The following is a 13003-nucleotide window of genomic DNA, read 5'->3' on the forward strand; positions in this document are numbered from 1 at the left end:
TAGATAAGCATGCTCCGTTCAAAAAATGCAGAACTAAGAACAGATTCAGCCCTTGGTTCACCCCAGACCTGACTGCCCTCGACCAGCACAAAAACATCCTGTGGCGGACTGCAATAGCATCGAATAGTCCCCGTGATATGCAACTGTTCAGGGAAGTCCGGAACCAATACACGCAGTCAGTCAGGAAAGCTAAGGCCAGCTTCTTCAGGCAGAAGTTTGCATCCTGTAGCTCCAACTCCAAAAAGTTCTGGGACACTGTGAAGTCAATGGAGAACAAGAGCACCTCCTCCCAGCTGCCCACTGCACTGAGGCTAGGTAACACGGTCACCACCGATAAATCCATGATTATCGAAAACTTCAATGAGCATTTCTCAACGGCTGGCCATGCCTTCCGCCTGGCTACTTCAACCTCGGCCTACAGCCCCGCCCCCCCCGCTGCTCCTCGCCCAAGCCTCTCCAGGTTCTCCTTTACCCAAATCCAGATAGCAGATGTTCTGAAAGAGCTGCAAAACCTGGACCCGTACAAATCAGCTGGGCTTGACAATCTGGACCCTCTATTTCTGAAACTATCCGCCACCATTGTCGCAACCCCTATTACCAGCCTGTTCAACCTCTCTTTCATATCGTCTGAGATCCCCAAGGATTGGAAAGCTGCCGCAGTTATCCCCCTCTTCAAAGGGGGAGACACCCTGGACCCAAACTGTTACAGACCTATATCCATCCTGCCCTGCCTATCTAAGGTCTTCGAAAGCCAAGTCAACAAACAGGTCACTGACCATCTTGAATCCCACTGTACCTTCTCCGCTGTGCAATCTGGTTTCCGAGCCGGTCACGGGTGCACCTCAGCCACACTCAAGGTACTAAACGATATCATAACCGCCATTGATAAAAGACAGTACTGTGCAGCCGTCTTCATCGACCTTGCCAAGGCTTTCGACTCTGTCAATCACCATATTCTTATCGGCAGACTCAGTAGCCTCGGTTTTTCGGATGACTGCCTTGCCTGGTTCACCAATTACTTTGCAGACAGAGTTCAGTGTGTCAAATCGGAGGGCATGCTGTCCGGTCCTCTGGCAGTCTCTATGGGGGTGCCACAGGGTTCAATTCTCGGGCCGACTCTTTTCTCTGTATACATCAATGATGTTGCTCTTGCTGCGGGCGATTCCCTGATCCACCTCTACGCAGACGACACCATTTTATATACTTTCGGCCCGTCATTGGACACTGTGCTATCTAACCTCCAAACAAGCTTCAATGCCATACAACACTCCTTCCGTGGCCTCCGACTGCTCTTAAACGCTAGTAAAACCAAATGCATGCTTTTCAACCGATCGCTGCCTGCACCCGCATCCCCGCCTAGCATCACCACCCTGGATGGTTCCGACCTAGAATATGTGGACATCTATAAGTACCTAGGTGTCTGGCTAGACTGCAAACTCTCCTTCCAGACCCATATCAAACATCTCCAATCGAAAATCAAATCAAGAGTCGGCTTTCTATTCCGCAACAAAGCCTCCTTCACTCACGCCGCCAAGCTTACCCTAGTAAAACTGACTATCCTACCGATCCTCGACTTCGGCGATGTCATCTACAAAATGGCTTCCAACACTCTACTCAGCAAACTGGATGCAGTCTATCACAGTGCCATCCGTTTTGTCACTAAAGCACCTTATACCACCCACCACTGCGACTTGTATGCTCTAATCGGCTGGCCCTCGCTACATATTCGTCGCCAGACCCACTGGCTCCAGGTCATCTACAAGTCCATGCTAGGTAAAGCTCCGCCTTATCTCAGCTCACTGGTCACGATGGCAACACCCACCCGTAGCACGCGCTCCAGCAGGTGTATCTCACTGATCATCCCTAAAGCCAACACCTCATTTGGCCGCCTTTCGTTCCAGTACTCCGCTGCCTGTGACTGGAACGAATTGCAAAAATCGCTGAAGTTGGAGACTTTTATCTCCCTCACCAACTTCAAACATCAGCTATCTGAGCAGCTAACCGATCGCTGCAGCTGTACATAGTCTATTGGTAAATAGCCCACCCATTTTCACCTACCTCATCCCATACTGTTTTTATTTATTTATTTTTCTGCTCTTTTGCACACCAATATCTCTACCTGTACATGACCATCTGATCATTTATCACTCCAGTGTTAATCTGCAAAATTGTAATTATTCGCCTACCTCATGCCTTTTGCACACATTGTATATAGACTCCCCCCTTTGTTTTCTACTGTGTTATTGACTTGTTAATTGTTTACTCCATGTGTAACTCTGTGTTGTCTGCTCATACTGCTATGCTTTATCTTGGCCAGGTCGCAGTTGCAAATGAGAACTTGTTCTCAACTAGCCTACCTGGTTAAATAAAGGTGAAATAAAATAAAATTACTTGCCTTCCCACTACTTACCCTCTCCTACCTTACCTGCCTTCCCACTACTTACCCTCTCCTACCTTACCTGCCTTCCCACTACTTACCTAACCTTTAGCACCACCAGATGCACTAACCAAAATACAGGTGGTGGTCCTCCCAGGTCTTACCTAGTGTGCATAGACAGATTAAATACTACGGGTTATGTATGCCCGCTGGCCTCTTGCCTCAACACTCCCAAGGTGTGTTCCGCTTCCCCCCGGGAACAAATGAACAGAACAATTTCAATAAACAAAAACACTAAGTCCTATTGGCAAACATACCTCGGAAGGAGCGGCTACAAAATATTATCCACAAAACTTTTCATGACCGCCACAACAATCAACACAGGACATAAAAAGAAGCCCTCTTCCTCAGGGCAGGAACACTGGCTTTTATCAAGCCGGAGGAGGAGTTGGTAATGAAGACACAGCTGTATCCTCTGACAAGAGGGAGGGATCAGAACTCCAATCTGCGATGGGGCTGACCAATCAGCTGCTTAGAATCCAGGAAGCCATTTCCTGAAATATACACACATACAAACACACAACAATACAGAAACTGGGGAATGTAAAACACAGGCTATAGCCTATATTCAATCATTGGGATTCAATGACATGGAACGTTCCTATTGTAACATACAGAGCATTCGGAAAGTATTAAGACCCTTTAACTTGTTCCACATTTTGTTACATTTCAGCCTTATTCTAAAACGGATTAAATCGTTTTTCCCTTCATCAATCTACACACAATACCCCATAGTGACAAAGCAAAACTAGGTTTTTAGAAAAGTCTGCAAATGTATTAAAAATAAAAAACTGATATCAAATTTACTTAAGTATTCAGACCCCTTTACTCAGTACTTTGTTGAAGCACCTTTGGCAGCGATTAGAGCCTTGTCTTCTTGGGTATGACGCTACAAGCTTGGCACACCTGTATTTGGGAAGTTTCTCTCATTCTTCTCTGCAGATCCTCTCAAGCTCTGTCCGGTTGAATGGGGAGCGTTGCTGCACAGACATTTTTAGTTCTCTCCAGAGATGTATGTTGTTTTTTTATGTATTATTTCTTACATTGTTAGCCCAGAATCTTAAGTGTTATTACATACAGCCAGGAAGAGCTATTGGATATCAGAGTGACGTCAACTTACCAGAAGTATGACTTTCCCGAAGCGGACCCTTTGTCCGCATGACCGAGGGCATTTGAACTGATTCCAGAGGCCGACTCGCAACAATGTCGCTGGAGGAGAGGGAGCCGGAGCAGCCTTCTAGTGAGACTTGAGGCACACACACCACCCATTTCTTTTACAAGCATTTCGCTACACTCACAATAACATCTGCTAACCGTGTATGTGACCAATAACATTTGATTTGAGATGTTCGATCAGGTTCAAGTCCATGCTCTGGCTGGGCCACTCAAGGACATTCAGAGACTTGTCCCGAAGTCACTCCTGCGTTGTCTTGGCTGTGTGCTTAGGGTCATTGTCCTGTTGAAAGGTGAACATTCGCCCCAGTCTGAGGTCCTGAGCGCTCTGGAGCAGGTTTTCATCAAGGATTTCTCTGTACTTTGCTATGTTCATCTTTCTCTCGATCCTGACTAGTCTCCCAGGCCCTGCCGCTGAAAAACATCCCCACAGCATGATGCTGCCACCACCATGCTTCCCCGTAGAGATGGTGCCAGGTTCCCTCCAGACGTGACGCTTGGCATTCAGGCCAAAGAGTTCAATCTCGGTTTCATCAGACCAGAGAATCTTGTTTCTTATGGTCAGTCCTTTTAGGTGCCTTTTGGCAAATTCAAATGGGCTGTCATGTGCCTTTTACTGATGAGTGGCTTCTGTCTGGCCACTCTACCATAAAGGCCTGATTGGTGGAGTGCTGCAGAGATGGTTGTCCTTCTAGAAGGTTCTCCCATCTCCACAGAGGAACTCTGGAGCTCTGTCAGAGTGACCATCGGGTTCTTGGTCACCCCCCCCGACCAAGGCCCTTCTCCCTCGATTGCTCAGATTGGCCGGGCGGCCAGCTCTAGGAAGACTTTTGGTGGTTCTAAACTTCTTCCATTTAAGAATGATGGAGGCCACTGTGTTCTTGGACCTTCAATGCGGCAGAATTATTTTGGTCCCCGTCCCAAGAGCTGTGCCTTGACACAATCTACAGACAATTCCTTCGACCTCATGGCTTGGTTTTTGCTCTGACATGCACTGTCAACTGTGGGACGTTAAATAGACAGGTGTGTGCCTTTCCAAATCATGTCCAATCAATTTAATTTACCACAGGTGATTTACCAATCAAGTTGTAGAAACATCAAGGATGATCAATGGTAACAGGATGCATCTGAGGTCAATTTCGAGTCTCATAGCAAAGGGTCTGAATACTTATGTAAATAAGGTATTTCTGTTTTTTTTTTGCTCAGTTACTAAATGTTTTGCTTTGTCATTATGGTGTATTGTGTGTAGATTGGGGGGGGGAAACTATTTAATCCATTTTAGAATAAGGCTGTAGCGCAACAAAATGTGGAAAAAGTCAAGGGGTCTGAATACTTTCAGAATGCACTGTAAATATAACCATAGAACATACCATGTGGAGAGCTCCACTGCAATTTGGTGAGTGTTGGCCCCTGGCACTCTGTGCACTTCTACTTCTTATGGGATTAATTAACACAAACAAACATTACAATAATTCACTGTGGTAATTCTTCTTCCAGGGTTTTCTGCAGTGCGTATCACATACAGAGTCAAAAAATTTTTTTATATATATTTAACATAATTGTTTTTATAATAATCAAATAAAAATACATAAATAGTAAATAAGGTTATCCAAACAATAATTATAAATACAGTCTGGCACAAAGAGAAGATTCATGTGGGAGACAGGTCTCATGTGAGAGAGTTATGACTGGGCACCATTGGATATACAGTGGGGCAAAAAAGTATTTAGTCAGCCACCAATTGTGCAAGTTCTCCCACTGAAAAAGATGAGAGGCCTGTAATTTTCATCATAGGTACACTTCAACAATGACAGACAAAATTAGGGGAAAAAATCCAGAAAATCACATTGTAGGATTTTTTATGAATTTATTTGCAAATTATGGTGGAAAATAAGTATTTGGTCAATAACAAAAGTTTATCTCAATACTTTGTTATATACCCTTTGTTGGCAATGACAGAGGTCAAACGTTTTCTGTACGTCTTCACAAGGTTTTCACACACTGTTGCTGGTATTTTGGCCCATTCCTCCATGCAGATCTCCTCTAGAGCAGTGATGTTTTGGGGCTGTTGCTGGGCAACACAGACTTTCAACTCCCTCCAAAGATTTTCTATGGGGTTGAGATCTGAGGACTGGCTAGGCCACTCTAGGACCTTGAAATGCTTCTTACGAAGCCACTCCTTCGTTGCCCGGGCGGTATGTTTGGGATCATTGTCATGCTGAAAGACCCAGCCACGTTTCATCTTCAATGCCCTTGCTGATGGTAGGCTTTGTTACTTTGGTCCCAGGTCTCTGCAGGTCATTCACTAGGTCCCCCCGTGTGGTTCTGGGATTTTTGCTCACCGTTCTTGTGATCATTTTGACCCCACGGGTGAGATCTTGCGTGGAGCCCCAGATTGAGGGAGATTATCAGTGGTCTTGTATGTCTTCCATTTCCTAATAATTGCTCCCACAGTTGAGTTCTTCAAACCAAGCTGCTTACCTATTGCAGATTCAGTCTTCCCAGCCTGGTGCAGGTCTACAATTTTGTTTCTGGTGTCCTTTGACAGCTCTTTGGTCTTGGCCATAGTGGAGTTTGGAGTGTGACAGGTGTCTTTTATACTGATAACAAGTTCAAACAGGTGCCATTAATACAGGTAACGAGTGGAGGACAGAGGAGCCTCTTACAGAAGAAGTTACAGGTCTGTGAGAGCCAGAAATCTTGCTTGTTTGTAGGTGACCAAATACTTATTTTCCACCATAATTTGCAAATAAATTCATTAAAAATCCTACAATGTGATTCTCTGGATTTATTTTCTCATTTTGTCTGTCATAGTTGAAGTGTACCTATGATAAAAATTACAGGCCTCTCTCATCTTTTTAAGTGGGAGAACTTGCACAATTGGTGGCTGACTAAATACTTTTTGCCCCACTGTATGGGTTTATCAGTTCACTGAGGTTGTCAGAGGAGAACACCAGTTACATTCATACAGTTATTTAACAATGTTTGGATCAAAAGTATTTGACATTGGTTTCAACGATGGATCCTGAAAATCAATAGTCTATAGGATATTTTTACAGGACTATGGGAAGCTTACACAGAGACAATGTAGTTGTCTTTCCTACCATAACAGAATAGTTAGAAATGAGATGATGGCAATCATTAACACACAATAGGCCTACTGTGCATGGAGACAACACATTCACTATACTGAAAGGCAATAAGTGACCAAAATGTAAAGGTCCAATGCAGCCAATCTCCATATAAAATCATTTCTGAGTAACAATTAAGTACCTTACTGTGATTGTTTTCAATTAAATTGTTTTCATCGTATTATTCCAACCTCATAGTGTGGAAATGTTTATAAAACACGGAACATCATGTTTTTGACTGCACTGGGCTCTGAAAGACCGTTTTGTTGTTGTTGTTAATAGCCTAACCTAGATTAGGGTTGTAGGTTCAGTATGGATGAGGCAATACCCAGATCGATACATCAGATAATTAGACTTGGAAGATAGTATCATTGTACAAGATCAGTGTTCCTCCAAAGATGGCTTGCCTTGTGCATGGCTGTTCACCCCGGCCTGTGACTAAAGAGACAGAGGAGCTGCTAACAAAGCCCTGCCAATTAGGTCGCATGAGATAATTACAAGAGAGCGTAATAACAATAGAAACAACAAAGGTCAAACTGTGCCTTCAATCATTACCTCACTGACTCTCCTCTCTCCATGTCATTCACTCTGGTCAAGGGCAGAGATGCCCTTCCGATGCCACTGTCACTCAGAGAAGGCCACAGAATTTGGCCAATAACTACATTTCATAACCCAAAGAATTTGATACATGAGTTATCATCTTGGTTGCAAGGATTATGGATTGCAGCTGGTACTGAAACAGCTTTGGGGAAGACTGAGGCTTCATAGTTGCTACCCATTGGTTAAAAACTGTGGTTGAATCAATGTTGTATTCAAAGTATTCAATGTGATGATGTTGAATCAATGTGGAAAACTGATTGGATGTTTTAAAGTCTTCAACCTCAGGGAATTTTGTCTCTTTCACCAATGACATGGTGACATTTCTTGTTGATTTCACATAGCATTTAACTCAGCCAAATGTAAATCAAAACTAGACATTGAACTGATGTCTGTGCCCAGTGGGTAGTGTTACTACAAGGACTGTGATTGGCTATGTTACTATGGCATATCAGCACACAAACTGTAAGGAAGATTTTCAAACAAAGACTTAAGGAAATGAAACAGAATAATGTTTTTTCCCTGTAACTGAAGATGAGTTCTTAGGTTCTTATCTTTGGTGGAAATCAAGAGGACGAAGTCTGGTGGTCAAATACCACAATGTTTCTATTTTCTGCAACGTTTCTCATCATGTTCAATGATCAGTAAACAAGGTGCATTCGGAAAGTATTCACACCCCTTGACTTTTTCCATATTTTGTTGTGTTACAGCCTGAATTTTTTATTGATTGAATTGAGATTGTGTCACTGACCTAAACACAATACCCCATCATGTCAAAGTGGAATTATATGTTTTACAAATGTTTACACATTAAATAAAAATAAAAAGCTGAAATGTCTTGAGTCAAGTTTTCAACTCCTTTGGTATGGCATGCCTAAGTAATTGAATTTCAAACCACAAAGACCAGGGAGGTTTTCCAATGCCTCGCAAAGAAGGGCACCTGTTGGTAGATAAAAAAGCAGACATTAAATATCCCTTTGAGCATAGCGTAGTTAATAATTACACGTTGGACGGTGTATCAATACATCCAGTCACTATAAAGATACAGGCATCCTTCCTAACTCAGTTGCCGGAGAGGAAGGAAACCGCTCAGGGATAACATGCGGCAAATGTTGACTTTAAAACAGTAAGAGTTGAATGGTTGTGATAGGAGAAAACTGAGGATCAACAACATTGTAGTCACTCCACAATAGTAAAAGAAGGAAGTCTGTACAGAATACAAATATTTCAAACATGCATCCTGTTTGAAATATGGCACTAAAGTAAAACTACAAAACATTTGGCAAACAAATTAACTTCATATCGTGAATACAAAGCGTTATGTATGGGGCAAACACAACATATCACTGAGTACCACTCTAAAAAAAAATTCAAGCATTGTGGTGGCTGCATCATGTTATGGGTATTCTTGTCATTGGCAAGGACTAGGGAGTTTTTTGGGATAAAAAGAAACAGAAGAAAGCTAAGCACAGGTGAAATCCTAGAGGAAAACCTGGTTGTCTGCTTTCCAACAGACACTGGGGGACAAATTCATCTTTCAGCAGGACAATAACCTAAAACACAAGGCCAAATATACACTGGAGTTGCTTACCAAGATGACATTGAATGTTCCTGAGTGGCCTAGTTACAGGTTTTGGGGTGACTAGTTTATATAGTGTCAAAGGACACACAGGTGTCTGTAATCATGGCCAGGTGTGGCCTGATATCATTGGTTAATTGTCATATATTAAAATTGCATACAAAAAAACACAAATGGATAGCATACGATCATAGATACAATTTGGCTACATAAGCCTACAAACATTTACAATGAATAGCAAAATCACAATAATCACAAGAATGGCTTCATATCAAAGTCTACGTTGAGACCGAAGGGACAAAATCTTAAATTTAAAGACCCTTGCTCCCTTCGGTCAAAAATTTGATCTGAGGGCATTCTTGTAGCAAAATTGTATCAATCGTATGCTATCCATTTGTGTTTTTTTGTATGCAATTTTAATATGACAATTAACCAATGATCAGGCCACACCCGGCCATGATTACAGACACCTGTGTGTCCTTTGACACTATATAAACTAGTCACCCCGCAGCATTTGTCATTATATCCTGATGAAGACAGCTTGTCTGTTGAAACGTTGGATATTAGGTTATTCAATTATTGCATCTGAGCTCCTGGAGTGTGCGGCTCTCCTTTAATTTTTAAAGATATGTAGTAATCATATTCATTACATGTCATTATGTACATTGTGTTGAGAGGGTGAAATATCATATGCCCTTACTGATTTATGTCCTGGGTCGACCTCTGACTGTTTCCCAGGTAATGTGGGTTCTACTAGTTCAACCATAGTAGTCATGCCTTGAGCTCATGCACCATACTAGGCCATTGTGCTCTGACATGTACAGGCATTGACATGTACAGGCATTGCATAAACCAACTCCAGAGAGAGTTCTGCCAGGTTTCTGTCCCTGTAGGGCAGAGAGAGACTTGCTGTGAGGAGAGTGCCTGTGTTCAGGTGGTTGGTTCATCGACTCTGTTCAGTTCTATCTCCCCCGGGGGCCTGGGAGACTTCCAGAGAGCCACCTGTAGCTACATGACTGGCTAATGAGCATTGCCGCTGGGCTGCGTGCCCTTGCACCCCACCCTTCCCCGGGCCCCGGCAGAGGTTCATATCAACATCTGCTGACGGACAGGCAGAAATGCCGAGCCTTGAACTGAGCAGCTTTGTTTGCCTTTTCCATGTGCCTCTGCCAGATGGAGAAATCAATGGTCGCTGACAACAACAAAAAAATCGTAAGATCACCTGTGTCTGAGAATTTAAAAACGAGGCAAACCACAATACTGTATATCCATATGAAAATACTTTTCTAACTAAATGATGTTTGAATTTAATTATATTTCGGTAGAATTAATATCAAAACTCCCCAAAAGTGAAAATGTGTTATGACTTGGGCCTACACTTGCATGAAAGCAAGATTTATATGTGACATATTCATAGTAACATTTCTATATTTCCTTAGGCGATTCAGAGCTGAAGGTACACCGCAAACAAACAAAGGTTTTATTTGCTCAAAGTCGCAAAGTCCTTTTGGAGACTAGAGGAAACAGACCCTCAATAGATATCACCAAACTGTCTCTGTACCCCAGGTTGTCAATGTAGTTCATCTCTAATGGTGATGCCATTGTGGTGTGAAATGTTACTCAGAACCGGAGGTCTGTAAAAGCGTAGTGTATAACATTGTTTGTCTGAGCAGCAGTGCTTGATGAACTCTGGTAAGAGAGGAGGTGACTCACTGCTCCCCATTGTGCTGGTTGCATAACACCAGTGGAGTTGTCATCATCCCAAAATGTACATATTACATTGGAAAACTTTTTTAAACTGTGACACATTTTATTATGATATATTGTTGCAATGAGAAAACTAAGTAGGGCAAGTTGCTAAGTGTATGTTTTCTACTTATACTGTAGGCTATATGGATTTCTATGTTATTTAGTTATTTTTATTTTTTTCATAACTTTTTGTTGTTGTTGCTCAATCCCACTGAATGAGTTATTTATTACACCGCTTACATTCAGTAATACAAACATGAACCAGTCAATGATGAAGTGATCTGTCAAAGGGAAGAAAGGCCCTACTCTTAAAGGGAAGAAAGGCCCTACTCTTAATTAAAGGGAAGAAAGGCCCTTCTCTTAAAGGGAAGAAAGGCCCTTCTCTTAAAGGGAAGAAAGGCCCTACTCTTAAAGGGAAGAAAGGCCCTACTCTTAAAGGGAAGAAAGGCACTTCTCTTAAAGGGAAGAAAGGCCCTTCTCTTAAAGGGAAGAAAGGCCCTTCTCTTAAAGGGAAGAAAGGCACTTCTCTTAAAGGGAAGAAAGGCCCTACTCTTAAAGGGAAGAAAGGCCCTTCTCTTAATTAAAGGGAAGAAAGGCCCTACTCTTAAAGGGAAGAAAGGCCCTTCTCTTAAAGGGAAGAAAGGCCCTTCTCTTAAAGTGAAGAAAGACCCTACTCTTAAAGGGAAGAAAGGCACTTCTCTTAAAGGGAAGAAAGGCACTTCTCTTAAAGGGAAGAAAGGCACTTCTCTTAAAGGGAAGAAAGGCACTTCTCTTAAAGGGAAGAAAGGTCCTACTCTTAAAGGGAAGAAAGGCCCTACTCTTAAAGGGAAGAAAGGCCCTTCTCTTAATTAAAGGGAAGAAAGGCCCTACTCTTAAAGGGAAGAAAGGCACTTCTCTTAAAGGGAAGAAAGGCACTTCTCTTAAAGGGAAGAAAGGCCCTACTCTTAAAGGGAAGAAAGGCCCTACTCTTAAAGGGAAGAAAGGCACTTCTCTTAAAGGGAAGAAAGGCCCTTCTCTTAAAGGGAAGAAAGGCCCTTCTCTTAAAGGGAAGAAAGGCACTTCTCTTAAAGGGAAGAAAGGCCCTACTCTTAAAGGGAAGAAAGGCCCTTCTCTTAATTAAAGGGAAGAAAGGCCCTACTCTTAAAGGGAAGAAAGGCCCTTCTCTTAAAGGGAAGAAAGGCCCTTCTCTTAAAGTGAAGAAAGACCCTACTCTTAAAGGGAAGAAAGGCACTTCTCTTAAAGGGAAGAAAGGCACTTCTCTTAAAGGGAAGAAAGGCACTTCTCTTAAAGGGAAGAAAGGCACTTCTCTTAAAGGGAAGAAAGGTCCTACTCTTAAAGGGAAGAAAGGCCCTACTCTTAAAGGGAAGAAAGGCCCTTCTCTTAATTAAAGGGAAGAAAGGCCCTACTCTTAAAGGGAAGAAAGGCACTTCTCTTAAAGGGAAGAAAGGCACTTCTCTTAAAGGGAAGAAAGGCCCTACTCTTAAAGGGAAGAAAGGCCCTACTCTTAAAGGGAAGAAAGGTCTTTCTCCTTTCCACTGACACTGACTTTGCTGATAAATTCTTTGTTGAGGGAAAATGCACTTGATTGTGATGTTGTCTCACTTAGCTATCTTAAGATCAATGCACTAATTGTAAGTCAAATCAAATGTTATTTGTCACATGCACCGAAAACAACACCTTACAGTGAAATGCTGAATACAACAGTGAAATGCTGAATACAACACTTTACAGTGAAAAGCTGAATACAACACCTTACAGTGAAATGCTGAATACAACACCTTACAGTGAAATGCTGAATACAACACCTTACAGTTAAATGCTTACTTAAGAGCCCCTAACCAACAATGCAGTTTAAAAAATTACAGATAGGAATAAGAAATAAAAGTAACAAGTAATTAAAGAGCAGCAGTGGAATAACAATAGCGAGACTATATACAGTACAGAGTCAATGCGTGGGGGCACCGGTTAGTTGAGGTAATATGTACATGTAGGTAGAGTTATTAAAGTGACTATGCATAGATGATAACAACAGAGAGTAGCAGTGGTGTAAAAGAGGGGGGGATGCAAAAATGTGATTTTCTGGATTTTTTTTCTCATTTTGTCTGTCATAGTTGAAGTGTACCTATGATGAAAATTACAGGCCTCTCTCATCTTTTTAAGTGGGAGAACTTGCACAATTGGTGGCTGACTAAATACTTTTTTGCCCCACTGTAACTAGACACGATGAAAGAGTGTAAGGCTGAACTGTCGAAGAATTTCCTCATTATAAGGCTGTTGGTGACTAATAAGGAAGTTAGCAGAGGTCATGTTATTAAGAGGAACTTACTACTATATGCA

The sequence above is a fragment of the Oncorhynchus mykiss genome, chromosome 28 (assembly GCF_013265735.2).
Source record: "Oncorhynchus mykiss isolate Arlee chromosome 28, USDA_OmykA_1.1, whole genome shotgun sequence".
NCBI classification, from domain to species: Eukaryota; Metazoa; Chordata; class Actinopteri; order Salmoniformes; family Salmonidae; genus Oncorhynchus; species Oncorhynchus mykiss.